The sequence below is a fragment of the Aotus nancymaae genome, unplaced genomic scaffold, assembly GCF_030222135.1.
Source record: "Aotus nancymaae isolate 86718 unplaced genomic scaffold, 86718_ANA_hifiasm-v0.15.2.pri h1tg000057l, whole genome shotgun sequence".
Classification (NCBI taxonomy): Eukaryota; Metazoa; Chordata; class Mammalia; order Primates; family Aotidae; genus Aotus; species Aotus nancymaae.
The window spans coordinates 45634698-45648848 of record NW_026988471.1 but is presented as its reverse complement, the minus strand read 5'-3'; the positions used below and the strand labels follow the sequence as shown (position 1 = coordinate 45648848).

At 45.5% G+C, this 14151-nt stretch overlaps 1 pseudogene; it reads right to left on the bottom strand.

Moving 5' to 3' along the window:
• Positions 1 to 1542: 1542 nt before the first annotated feature.
• On the bottom strand, positions 1543 to 5274 carry LOC105731821 (annexin A7-like; annotated as a pseudogene).
• Positions 5275 to 14151: the final 8877 nt, after the last annotated feature.

Genomic DNA, 14151 nt, shown 5'->3' with positions numbered 1-14151 from the left:
TTAAAAGGTTTATAGTTTTACTTTTCACATTTAGCTCTTTATTCTAAATTAAAGAGATTTTAGTATGTGGTGTGAAGTAGATTCTCATTTTTTTCCCCTTTAGATCTTTTTCCCTCCAGTATCATTTCTTAAAAAGTCTTTTTCCCACTGCCCTATAATCTCCAGTCAGTCATATATCAAGTATCCATATATGTGTGAGTCTGTTCATGTCTCTCTCTTCTGTTTTATTGATCTGTTTCTCTATGGCTATGCTAATGTGACATTCTTTTAATTACTATGGCTTTATAATAAGTCATGATACCTGGTAGGGCAATTCCATCACCTTGTTCTTATAATTATTGCACTTTCATATGAATTTTACAGTAAGCTTACCAAACTCTACATGCAAAGATGTGTTGGGATTTTGATTGTGATAGATTGAATCTACAAATAAAGTTGGGGATAATGGCATATTTACAATATAGACTCATTCATCCATAAATATAGTATGTCTGCATTTATTAGTGCATTCTTTAATGTCTCTCAATAAAGTTTAATATTTATACAAAATCAGCATACATTTTGTTGGACTTATTCATAAATACTTCATTTGTGTTGCAAATGTAAATGATCACTTTAAAATTTTTTATTTTCTCAATGTTTATTGCTCATCTGTTGAAATAAACTCATGATTTGCATGTTAACTTTATACCCAGCAATCGTGCTAAACTCTTTTACTTGGTCTAATAGCTTGGATTTTCTATTTAAACAATAATATTGTCTGTACATATTTAACACTTTGTCTCATCTTCCCCAAACTTAAGTCCCTTCAAAATAAAAAATAAAAAATAAACTTAAGTCCCTTTCTCTCTCTCTTCCTTCCTTCCTCCTTCCCTTTCTTTCTCTTTCTCTTTCTTTTTCCTTATTTCCTTTCTTTCTTTCTCTCTTTCTTCTTTCCTCTACTCTCTCTTTTCTCCTTCCTTGCTTCCCTTCCTTCCCTTCCTTCCTTCTTTCTTCTCTCTCTCTCTCTTTTCTTTCAACAGAGTCTCGCTCTGTCACCCAGGCAGGAGTGCAGTGGCATGATCTTTGCTCACTGCTACCTCCGCCTCCCAGGTTCAAGCGATTCTTCTGCCTCAGCACCCTGAGTAGTTGGGATTACAGGCGCATGCCACCATACCTGACTAATTTTTGTATTTTTAGTAGAGATAGGGTCTCATCGTGTTGGCCAGGCTGGTCTTGAACTCCTGACCTCAGGTGATCCACCCACCTTGGCCTCCAAAGTGCTAGGATTACAGGCGTGAGTCACCATGCCTGGCCCTTTTTTTTCTTTGTTGAAATGGGTAGGATTCCTAGTGTAATATTAATATAAGTAGTGATAGTGACCATTCATTTTTCTTTTCTCCATCTCAAAGGCAGTGGTTGGACAAGATGATCTCTTTCCAATGCAAAGGTCTTGATTTTCCTTATAATCATCTTCTTTCTGGCTCAAGCAACTACTCACAGCCTTCTAGAGTGAGACTAAGAATCATAATTTATATCCAGACTTTATGTTTTTATTGTTTTTGAGACAAGTCTGGCTCTACTGCCTAGGCTGTAGTGCACTGGCACGATCTCAGCCCACTGCAACCTCCACCTCCCCAGCTCAAGCCTTCCTGCCACCTCAGCCTCCCGAGTAGCTGGGACTACAGGCACAGACCACCATGCCTGGATAATTTTTGTATTTTTCGTACAGACAAGGTTTCACCATGTTGCCCAAGCTGGTTTCAAACTTGTGGGTTCAAGTGATCTTCCCATCTCAGCCTCCCAAAGTGTTGGGATTATGGGCATGAACCACCCAGCCATATCCAGACTTCTGATAGTTGTGTCTCTCTAGCCTGAGTATAGAAGATCGTGGAGTCTGATCTCTGCTCCAGCAATTCGTATTAGTTGAGTCATTTCCTCTCAAAACCCCATTCCTCCTCAAACTCCCAAGCCATTTCTGGTTCATATTTTGAATCATGACTAATCATCAAAAAACTGTGATGGCCAAGAGGTTGGCTGTGCTCATATCCCTTTTTGAAATTCTATCTGTCCTCCTCCAGGGTGACAGAGATGGACTGTGCCTTTGCTCCCACCTCCTAGCTCTGGCTGAAAGAAGTGACACATGCTATGCTATGCTATCGATCTGGGGTGTCTAAGCTGCGTCCAGATGGGAGAACACCAGATACAGCACTACTAGATTCTCCAGGATCAGCCCCTTTCCCCAGAGAAGTGCCTAATGCTCTGGCCCACTTTTATGGAGGGTTAATAGAACAAGCAGCTATTGGAAGAAGGTTCGCCATATAAGTACTGGAGATGGTGTTCATCGCGCTGCTCAACATTCCTTACATAAGGACACATAGATGATATTATGTTTGGAATTAAGTATCGGTCTAGTTAGTCTCTCCTGTTGAGCTAACATGTGTCTGCAATGGGGTTGATACTTTCTGGAATTATTTTTAGATAAATTTTCATATCCTGTAAACATTGTTCTGTAGTTTCTTGTACACTGGAGTAATGTTTGAGTCTCAGATGGAAAGCTAGATGTTGAGAGAGAAAACGTTTACTAAATTCTTTTGACCCTCACTTAGCACATCAGGAGGTAGGTCTGGCTGACTACATTTTAGAAGATGATGAAGGAAAGCATATCCCTTCTATCCTCGTAGACTGTGGAGAGGGGAAGGAGGATAGAGAGAACAGGTAGCTCAGGAGCCAGAGCTCTTCTCTGCCTCTACCGTTATTACCTTCCCCACCGATGTGTCAGGGGACAACCTGGCAAGTTGGGACTTTTTTTGTTTTTTTCCTTCTGAGATTGCTGTGATTTTTTATTCAATTTGACATCTTGATTAGAATGAAACTAGTAAGAATGAAGCTTTAAACATTGCAATATTATTATATCATTGTGATACGGCTTTATACTGATTATATGTAGAGAACAAAATAACATTAGAATTAAGGCAATAACAACAGGTGCAGACCACGCATATTACCCTGATATGGTCCTTGATAGAAAGCTCTTTTGGTTAGCTGATGGTTGATATTGCTGCATGCAGGTCATTGCTCTGAAGGATAAGCTGTGAATAGCTTCATTCATTAAAAAAAAAAAAATCCCTCCTACTGGCCCACAATAGCCAGAAGAAGTCTTCGGTAATCTCCACTCATGTCACCTGCAATCATTGTGCCCAGGGTCTTCTGATACATCTGAGCGAACACTTGTTTTATTTGTACAAGATCAATCTCACTTCGAGTGACCACAATCCTGACCAGGGTGGAGTCATCTGTGCCAGCACCTTTCATAGTGTAGTAGAGCCTCTCAGCAAAGAAGGCAGGGCGGTTCAGGGCACACTGCAAGACGGTCTTCAAACCACTTGCACATATCCGGAAAACTCACGGCTCACACTGCTTAACAAATCTCGATTAGCCATCCTGGAATAAGCCTTCATGGTAGCTCTCAGCTGAGGATAGCTTCTCGTGGCAAGGATCATGTTAAAGCAAGATTCATCGGTTCCTAGTCTCCCCTCGCCAGCTTGATAGAGACGCTGAGCATCTTCCTGAGCCATTTGGTGGTTTACACTCTGGTTTTCATCAGGATTTCCCTGGGACATGGACACAAGTAAGCGTTCAAAATGTCCTGATGTATCTGACCTAATGTCCTTTTCAAGGTCTCGTCCAAATTCTGACTGATAACATCTGACAGTTTCTCGGATTTCCTGATTTGTTCTTGTGCACAAAATTTCAATCAATACACGTTCCTGAGTTCCTGCATTGCTTTCCGTAAGCTCCAGACATCGTAATATGTAGGAGGCATGAATAGGGCCAGGATCAATTCTTCCATATTTCCACTTAACTCTGATTTGAGATCATTGATTAAATCCTTGCCATACAAGGTCTTAAATGCTGCTTTAATTTTTTGCCTCTGATCATTGGAACGGTTGGCCACCACATCCACAATTGCCTGCTTATCTGTCCCCAAACCCTTCATTGCCTTACAGAGAATTTCTGCATCTCTCATAGCATCGAAGTTGGCAGCTGGTTGGATAGCTCCTTGAGTGCCCTGAGTCATTGCGGCAGGCTGACTAGGGTAAGTAGGCTGTCCTCCAGGATACTGAGAAGGCATCTGTCCTCCAGGAAAGCCACGAGGTAGTGGGACGTGTGCTGGACCACCTCCATAAGACTGAAGGTGGCTGTGGATAGCCAGAAAATCCTGCTCCACCTGATGGGACTCCAAATCAATGGCCTGGAGGAACTCCGGGATAAGATGGAGCTCCCCTTGGCTGTGGGGCACCAGGATAGCCTCCAGGGGCTGGATAACCTTCAGGCACAGGGTGGTCTCCAGCTCCTGGATAGCCACCACTTGGCACTTGTGGGTAGGCACCTCCCCCCATTGGAGGAAAGCCACTAGGATAAGGATACTGACCAGAAGTGGGAAAAGATGACTCCTGACCTGCAGGAGGATATCCAGGGATAGGTGGGTAGCCTGTTGAGGGATAGCCTGTGTATGACATTCTGACCCAGGCAGCAGCGTCACAGCCAAACCTGGTCATCTGCCAAGTTGGGAGTTTTTAAAGCAAGCAGATGTCTGAAGGCCACAGGGAGTGTCTGGGCTGGAGACACCCTTCTCCAGGAACACTGGGTCCAGGAGAAGCACCCACACGAAGACGTGGAGGTAGTGCAGGAATTAGGAGGTAGGGGAGACTGAGACAGCACCTGACCAGGTGTTGAGAATGCCAGCAGAAAGGCAGAGGCCTGGTGACAGGACTGAGTGACCACTAGGATAGCTGGCAGGGGTCATGGGCTCCAGCGACAGCTCCTGGCACAGCACCCCAGAAAGCAAGATGGGGCCATCCCATCACAGCGGTCATGAGCTCAGAAAGCAGGAGGTGAAGATCCAGGCGATGCCACAAGAACCCAAGGGCCTCCCTTCTGGGCTGTGCAAGGCTCTGGTCGGAAATGTCGGCCACACTGGGATTCAGCAGCCAGAGAGAGCAGTCTTCAGAAGGTTGACATTTACCTGAGTCAGTCAAGTTATCTATGAAAAACAATTTTGATTACTAGATCAAGCTTGACATTTACCAAATTGGATAAAATTTAGGATTTTACCCTCCTGCTTCCCAGTGGAACTGATAAGAAAGAAAACATTCATTATAAAGAAAATTTTAGCCAGGTGTAGTGGCACATGCTACTTGGGAATGTGAGCTACTTGGGAGGTTGAGGCAGGCAGATCACTTGAACCCAGGAGTCCAGCCTGGGCAACACAGCGAGACACCCATCTCTAAAAAAAAAAAAAAGAGAAAGAAAATTGTAGGGAGAGAGATCCAAGATGGCTGATGATTAGCAGCTCGGGCACGTACCTCCCAGTGAAAGCGCAAAGAACGAGAGGACGCCACACTTTCAGACGAATATTAGTTGCTCACGGACCAGGAGATTCCCAGTGGAGGAGCTCCACGGGTCGCCGGGGCGACTCTTGTGGCCGGCGTGGCGGTGTTGCTGGTGCCTTAGCGCGCCAGTTCTTGGTGCAGAGTCCGGAGATTCCCGGGCAGAAGGGCACCATCAATCTTAACACCGCTGTTTTGGCCGGCTCAGTGGATTGCTCAGATTTCGGCGCAGGGAATCAACAAGTTGGACGTCAGAGACCCAGTTAGAAAGTCGGTAATTATAAAGACGACAGACGGACAAATATATAATGAAGGGAAGAAACCAGCGTAAAAAGGTAGAGAATACTCAAAATCAGAATGCCTCTCCCTCTACAGGGGATTGCAATTCCTCATCAGTAACGGAACAAGGCTTAATAGATTACACGTGTGTTCCAATAACAGAAGCAGGTTTCAAAACGTGGGTGATAAGAAACTTCTGTGAATTAAAAGAACTTGTTCTAACCCAATGCAAAGAAACTAAGAACCTTGAAAAAAGGTTTGACGAAATGTTAACGAGAATGGACAATTTAGAGAAGAATGTAAGTGAATTGATGGAGCCAAAAAACACAACACGAGAACTTCGCGAAGCATGCACAAGTTTAAACAGTCGAATTGATCAAGCAGAAGGAAGGATATCAGAAGTCGAGGACCAGCTCAGTGAAATGAAACGAGAAGACAAGAATGCAGAAAAAAGGATGAAAAGGAATGAGCAAAGTCTCCAGGAAATATGGGACTATGTGAAAACACCTAATTTACGTTTAATAGGTGTACCTGAATGTGATGAAGAGAATGAATCCAAGTTGGAAAATACTCTTCAGGATATCATTCAGGAAAATTTTCCCAACCTGGCAAGGCAGGGTAATATTCAACTCCAGGTAATACAGAGAACACCACAAAGATATTCTTCAAGAAGACCAACCCCAAGGCACATAATCGCCAGATTTATTAGGGTTGAAATGAAGGAGAAAATACTAAGGGCAGCCAGAGAGAAAGGTCAGGTTACCCATAAAGGGAAACCTATCAGACTTACAGCAGATCTCTCAGCAGAAACCCTACAAGCCAGAAAAGAGTGGGGACCAATATTTAACATCCTTAAAGAAAAGAACTTTCAACCCAGAATTTCCTATCCAGCCAAACTAAGCTTTATGAGCGAAGGAAAAATTAAATCTTTTGCGAACAAACAAGTACTTAGAGAGTTCACCACCACCAGGCCTGCTTTACAAGAGCTTCTGAAAGAAGCACTATACATATAAAGGAACAACCAATATCAGCCTTTCCAAAAATATATCAAAAAGCAAAGAACTTTAACACAATAAAAAATTTACATCAACTAATGGGCAAAACAGCCAGCTAGCATCAAACGCCGGTATTAAACTTATATATATTTTAATTGGATAAAAAGCCAAAACCCATCGGTATGCTGCATCCGGGCCCATCTTACATGCAACAATACACAAAGACTCAGAGAGAAGGAGGAAGATTTACCAATCAAACAGAGAGTAAAAATAAACTAATAAACAAAAAGCAGGAGATGCAATTCTCGCCTCTGATAAAGTAGACTTTAAAGCAACAAAGATCAAAAGAGGCGAGGAATGACATTACATAATGGCAAAAGGATCAATGCAACAAGAAGAGCTAACGATTCTATAGATCAACGAGACAGAAAATTAACAAGGACATCCAGGACTTGAACTCAGACCCGGAACAAGTAAACTTAATAAACATTTATAGAACTCTCCACTTCAAATACACAAAACGTACATTACCACCTCACACCTATTCCAAAGGTGACTATATAATTGGAAGTAAATCACTCCTCAGTAATCGCATAGCATTTCATAGGTTTAAATTAAATATTGGTTGGCTGTTTGTTTGTTATCTTCTTCCCTTATTCCTTCCTGACTACATCATTAAGTATAATTATCAGTATAAAAGAGGTTTTCAATACCCATTACTAAATTGCATTCTAGCCTGGGCAAGAAAGCAATACTCCCATTCTCTCTCCCTCTTTCTTTTCCTTCTCCCTCCTCCCCATTCTCTCTCTCTCTTTCTCTTCCTTTTTCCTCCTTCCTATTCTCTCTCTCTCTTTCTCTTTAAAAAAAAAAAAAAGAAAATTGTAAAAGTTACATTTTTCCCCATCGTTGCATCGCATTGCATTTTCCCCATCACTGCATTGCAGAGTAAATGTTTCCTCCCTACACGTCACTACACAGTCTTTTTATGAAACTTAGAATTATCGATCTCACTGTGGTCTCTGTTTAGCTGCAGAGCTGACTAGCGTGTTACACTCAATGATGACAAATGTTCTTGCACAAGTGAGGAAAGGGCACAAGACTTGGAGTTAGGCAGACCTGAGTGTGTGGCCTGGGCTGCACTGTGACTTCTGCAGACTCCAGGCACTTTTATACCTGAGGACTTCTCCCTCCACAAAAAAATTAAATACATTTTATAATTGTGTAAGCATAAAGACAAATCTGTTAATATCATATATTAAAACATTTTCTTCAACCTAAAGGTTCTTTTCTCTTCTTCTGATTTTAAAAGAAATTTTAAAACATTTTAGTGGTTCCCTAAAGGTATCCTGGGCCCTGCGCCTGTTGGCGAGGTCAGCCCTGCTTGCACCTTTGCCTGGCCCGGGCATGCCTCTTTGCTTGTTTTCCTCATCTGTAAAATGGGGCTGTTGGACTCGATGGAGTGCATTCAAGGACTTGGCACCTGGGTAAATAAATGTGGTTTTCCTTTCTTCATCTCCATGGATTTGATTTTCTATTTCTATTTTCGTGATCTTGCTGCATATGTGGTTTTCACTGTGAGTCACCTTCAAAATTCTCTTTGGAAGTAGGTGGGGTATAAATTAGAAATAAAAATTCCTTTTTACTTCCTCAGCACTTAGCACAATGCCGAGCTTTATATTCCCAATCCTTGTTTGTTGACTGTGCCGGTAAATGGCTCCCTCCCAGCCGGCCTCCACCCACCACCCTGTCCCACCCGGCCTGGCTGCTCTTAGAGGAGGCATCCTTTCTTTCGTTCTTTGGCCTCTTCTCTCTCCCTCCGAATTCTTCTTTCCTTAGTGGCCTGTGCTCAGCTGGATGTCAGAGTGAGGAAGGTGCCCGCTAAATGTCACACGATGAGCTGGGTAATACTCCCACAGCCCCATGTGGCAGGGTGTGCACCCTGCTCCACCCAGGAGGACGCTGTGGCTCAGCAAAGAATTGCCTCCCTACATGGTGGGACCGGGATTTGAACCCCGGCCTGTCTGGCCAGGTGGTGGCATGGTGTGTTAAGCCTCCATGGTTTGCAGTTTCTAGGGGTCTGAAATTTCTTGGCACTGCTCAAATAAAACCCTACTGGAAAAGATGGAGGTCCCTCGAGGTGTGTGCTCAGCTTTGTCACCATCACTCAGGCCCCACCAGTCACCCAGCTGAAAGCTTGTGCTGAAACTCCCTTCCTAAATGTTAGAGGGGAACAGTGCCACAAGCAAGAGGGGAGGAACCGGAAGCCACAAAGCTCACACTGGAGATTCAATGGTATGTCCATCAAGAGGGTGGCCACCAACACATTTCCTTTATTAGCCAGACTTCAGAGTGCCTGGCTCGAGGACTTTAAGACGGCACCAGAGTATTCAATGAGCTGGTGTATGTGAGGCACTTACAACAGCGCCTGGCATGTGTGTTGGCCAGAGCAGAACCGAATGCACCGACTCATTCAGCACCCATTGAGCACCTACTGGGCTGCGTGCTGGGAAGATACACATGAATAAAACATCTTCCCACTTATTCAAGAGAAGGCAAAATAAAAATTGCCCCATGATGGGATAGAATCTGCAATTAAAAAGAAGAGCATGTGCAAGTTTATTTATGTCCTATTACACAAGCTCCTCCATTCTCCACCCTACCCCCACCCTCTCAATCTGTCGCATTCAGGGATCTGGGGCTCTGAGCATTTGCTTGAATTAAACAGAGTCAATGGCATGTCAGAGTTGGAAGGAGGAGGAATGGAGAAGGTGGAAGAATGAGATGGAGGGATAAGTTTAAAAGGAGAGTTGTTGGAAGTTAATGCACAGATGTCTCATCCTGGAGAGGAGATGAGGTCAGACAGACAGACCTGGAATGTTCTAGTGGGAACAATCATATTATTAATAACTGTGATAACGATGCATGTTACTGAGTGCTTCCAGTGCCAGGCACTGCTCTAAGCCTTAACACAGATAAGCATATTTAATTCTCCCAATCCCCCAAGGAGGCAGCTCCTATCATAAACCCCATGTTAGACCCCAGAGGCTCAGCAGGGAGCAGTGACTTGACCACAGGCACCACTGCCAAGAGGCAGCCTCCTGCCTGGAGCCTGCACTTGTCCTGTGGCCTTCACACAGGTTCGTGTGACACTGTGGGCCAGGTGAGGTCAGGGTGGGGTATACAATACCACCACAGCCGAGTTAGAGTTTAGAGCAGAAGGCATGAGGTCGGACTGGTGGAGTTTGAATCCTGGCCCACCATTACTAACTCTGTGGCCTTGGCCAGGGTCTTTCTATGTCTCGGTTTTCTTATAATTTATAATTTCTTATAAATCAAATGAAGATTGAGGACGGTGATGATGACACTACCTCCTGGAGTGGTTGTAAGGCTTTAACACAATTCTACACATACAGGGTTTAGCGGGGCCTGCCCAGATGAGCAAGATACATGGCAGGCATCCCTGAGGTCATGATTTGTCCCTAGGAGAGTTGCCCCTGCCATCATCCAGGCAGATGAACTCAGGCTTCCAGGCTTCCATGCTCACAGATGAGGGGGCCAGCTCATGACAGACAGTGGGAACCACAGATGGGGAAATGCTAATGAGAAGTGACCCCACCCATGGAGCCTGTCTCCAAACTGATTGAGCATGTTGGGAAATGTGCCCAAGTGTGACAGGACCTGACCCGTGGAAATGCCTTGGGCATGGGCAGCTGATGACTGGCCACGGGAATGCTGGAGGACATCGCCTGATCTCTGCCTCCAAGCAGGGCACCGTCTGGCCAGGGACAGAAGACTCTTCACAAGAACCAATGAGTGGCCCAGGTGGGGTCTTCCCAAGAGTCACCTGCAGCGTGTGGTCCCAGCCGTTGGAAAGCAGAGTGACCAGTGAGCCATGGGCTGGGAGCGGGTATGCGCAGAAGGCCAAGGGGCTGTGGGAGGTGGCATGTGTGTGGGATGCTGTGACTCAGCCACCCAAGGACTAGCTTCAGGTCTGGCTGCCCCACCTTCATCAGGCCTCCCCGCTTTTGACCATTTCTGATTTTCTCTCCTTTTCCTCTTTTTGGTGAGGGGCAGGTCTGGTGTCATAAGTGAGGCACAGCCAGGGCTGTTCTGGGCTGGGCCGACTCTGCTGTTTGAATGTGCAGGGCTCATTCTACAGTACGCCAATAAATGTGCCCATGAAAAAGAAGACCTTTAGAGATGTGCTCATGCAGATGATTCTATCCCACCTGTCACAGAGGGAGGCACGGCAACCATCTGCTAGATTCTCTATTCCCACTCCACCCCTTACATTTTTAACCACAGATTTTCACAGTTTGCCTTACTTATTTAAATCTGTTATTTAGAAAGACACATGTATGGCTAAGTAAGGAAACGGCAGCTTTTGCCCATTGAAGCCTGTTCTTCACATATTCTGTAGCTGGCTGGGGTCCCCTGAGAGACCCTTATGTGTGCAAGCCTGGGTGTCCTTTAACCAGGCTGGATTTAGGACTGAATCCACTGTGGATTATCGAGTGCTCTGTACTGGGCGGGAGGAGAGCTGACATTTAATGTGATTCGTCTTTCAGAGTAACAGTGAGACCCCAATCTCTTGGTCTCTACTGCGGGGGATGTAGAGCCCTCCTTTAACCCGGGGACAACACTGTATGTCCAAATGCTATGCTCTTGAAGTCATGCTGCTCAGCCAGACCACTGATTCAGTTATTCAGCACCTACTGTATGCCATACATCGTGTGCCAGGCACTGGCAATGCCTCGGGATGAGACGAAGTCCCCACCCTCATGGAACTGACACTTTTGTGGGGAAAGAGCTAGAAAGCCCAACATGGACAAATTGTGCTAAGTGCCCTGAAAGGAACAAACTGTGACAGAGAATGGAGAATAGCAGAGAAGACCGGGGGCAAGGAGGGTCCACAGAAGAGTGATGTGGAAGCCGGGCCCTGGCAGGAAGAACTCCGCACATGCAGAGGGAGGGTGAGTGCAGGTGGGGAGGAGAGGGAGCTTTACATATCGGAAGCAGGAGAAAAATCTGGCCCTGGGCCTCCTCCATACCACCTACTTGCAAGCCCTGGGGTCTCCCTGGCCTTCTCTGTCTTTGAAGCTCCTTGGAGTAGGAAGTACCAGGCCCTGTGCTTCTGTCCATGGCCAACAGAGCTCCCTAGAGAGCCTGGCCTGCCTGCTCACCCAGTAGTTCCAGGCTATGCCACAGCCTGCACCTGGCCAGAGTCCCAAGGAGTTCCGAAGCCTCCCTCAGCCCACACAACTCCTGCCCCACCACACCCTGCTCAAGTTACAGAGCTTTCAGCCTTGCAGCCACCACTGCCATCTCTTTGGGCCTCTGGTCACCTTGACACAGCCTCATTACTCTGATCATTTCTGCTGCAGCTGCAAGGTACCACTCACTGCCCTGCTGTGACTTCAGCCTCCAGCACGCTGTCAGGAATATGCTACTGCCTATTCCCCTTCTTTCTGGTGACATCTGGTGACTTCTTTGAGATCTCTTCAAATGCTGCTCCCTTCTGCACCCCCTCTCCCACGCTTTCCTGCCTCCTTCCCCTCTGTCCCTGGCACTTCACTATAAGGCTTACTTACCCCGTCGTTAGCTATTTGAGTCTCTCCCCGGCTTCCCAAGGGCAAGGTCTGAATCACTTTTATACTTGCAGTTCCAGGAGCTGATGCAGCGTAAATCATCAACACAGCTTTGTTCAATGAATTCCTCATGAGCCCTTTAGAATAATAATCTCCTTCGTATATTCGGCGTTTAACAAGCTCATCCAAAGCTTTGTGCCATTGTATGCTTGCAACACCGTTAAGAGTAGGTGGTGACCTGCTGCACAGGTAGGGAAATGTGGAGAAAGGTTACATGATTTATGTTAGATCACACACAAATTGGTGGCAGGGCTGGGGCATGGTCCTAATATCCTTACTCTTAGTTCACTGCTCTTCATTAACTTCAGAGCACTCAAACCTGGAGTCAGAGAAAAAACACATTTCTCAGTAACACATCTTAAGATATAAGCTGAGTACATACCTGTTTTAACACAAACTTAGAAAAAAGTGCACTATATTTGACCTTAGACTTCCCAAGCCAAATAAATAAATTAATTAAAAGTGCACTATAGACAGGAGGTAGGCCTTTATTGAGCACCTATTATATACAGTTATATACAGAACTCAGTATTCTGGGAGACACAAAAGAATTACAAGACTCTCCTTCATAGTACTCACAATTATTCAGGGAAAAGGACCAAGTGACAGACACAGAAAATGGAGATAATGTACGGGTGGGTAAATGCAGAAGCTCTTGGAGCACAGTTGCTCCTGAGAGGCCCATGGAGAAGGTCCCAGGAAGTCATTCCCATGGGAGAAGTGATAGCAGAGAGGAGACATGGGGATGAGAAGCAGAGGTGGGCAGGTGCAGAGGACAAGGAGGCAGCCCAGGGGCTGCCTGGAGGGAGGAGTTTATAGGAACACTTGTGTGAGTGCTCCTCTGAGGACCAGAGAGGACCCAGACATGGTCTTCTGGGATGTCTCACCCACAAGTAAAGCATTACTCTTTCTCATCAGTTGCCAGAAACAGTTTTAAGAACAACAAACTCAGTCTCTGGCATCAGAAAGGATGCCTCATCCCCAGGGATTCTAAGAGGGTAGGAGTTGTCTTTCCAATTCAGCTCAACTCAACTCAACTCAGCTCAATTCAGCTCAGCTCAGCTCAGCTCAAGTCAACTCAACTAAACTCAATTTAACTCATCTCCACTCAGCTCAACTCAATTCAGCTCAACTCAACTCATCTCAGTTCAGCTCAAGTCAACTCACCTTAACTCATCTCCACTCAACTCAACTCAGCTCATCTCATCTCCACTCAACTCGGCTCAGCCCAGCTCAACTCGGCTCAGCTCAACTCAGCTTGGCTTGGCTCGACACAACTCAACTCAACTCAACTCATTTTAGCTCAGTTCAGCTCAGTTTAACCTGGCTCTTCATATTACCTGTCAGTCATGGATCAGCACTTCCTATCCCCAACTGCCACAGACAAAGCTAGTGAAGTAAGACACACAAACAGAGGTTTCTATCTCTTCTCTGCCCCAACAGCAATCATGACACCCACTCCCCATTACCTCCACCTACCCCCATTACAGGTGCTCATAACAAGGTCCAAGGACCCAGCTTCATTACTGAATATGGTACTTGAGGGATGGTTGGCAAAGGCTCTAGCCCTAATGGAAAAACCTGGAGAACACTCCAGGAGTGTGATGGAAGTGTGATGACTCTCTTCCCCTTGCAAACTGAGACCTTAGCAAAATGGACACAAGGAGAGAAGAGGTTGTCATAGGCTGATGGCCCTGTCTGCCTGGCCCCATTGGCCTGGCCATTGAAATTGTGCTGGAACCCAGGCAAGTGTCCAATGTATCCCTAGGTGAACTTCTAAGGTCGTAAGGAGGTTTCTGAAGGACACATAGGGGCCTCATGGAAAAGTAGGTTTGGTGGGGGCCCTTCTCAATTCTG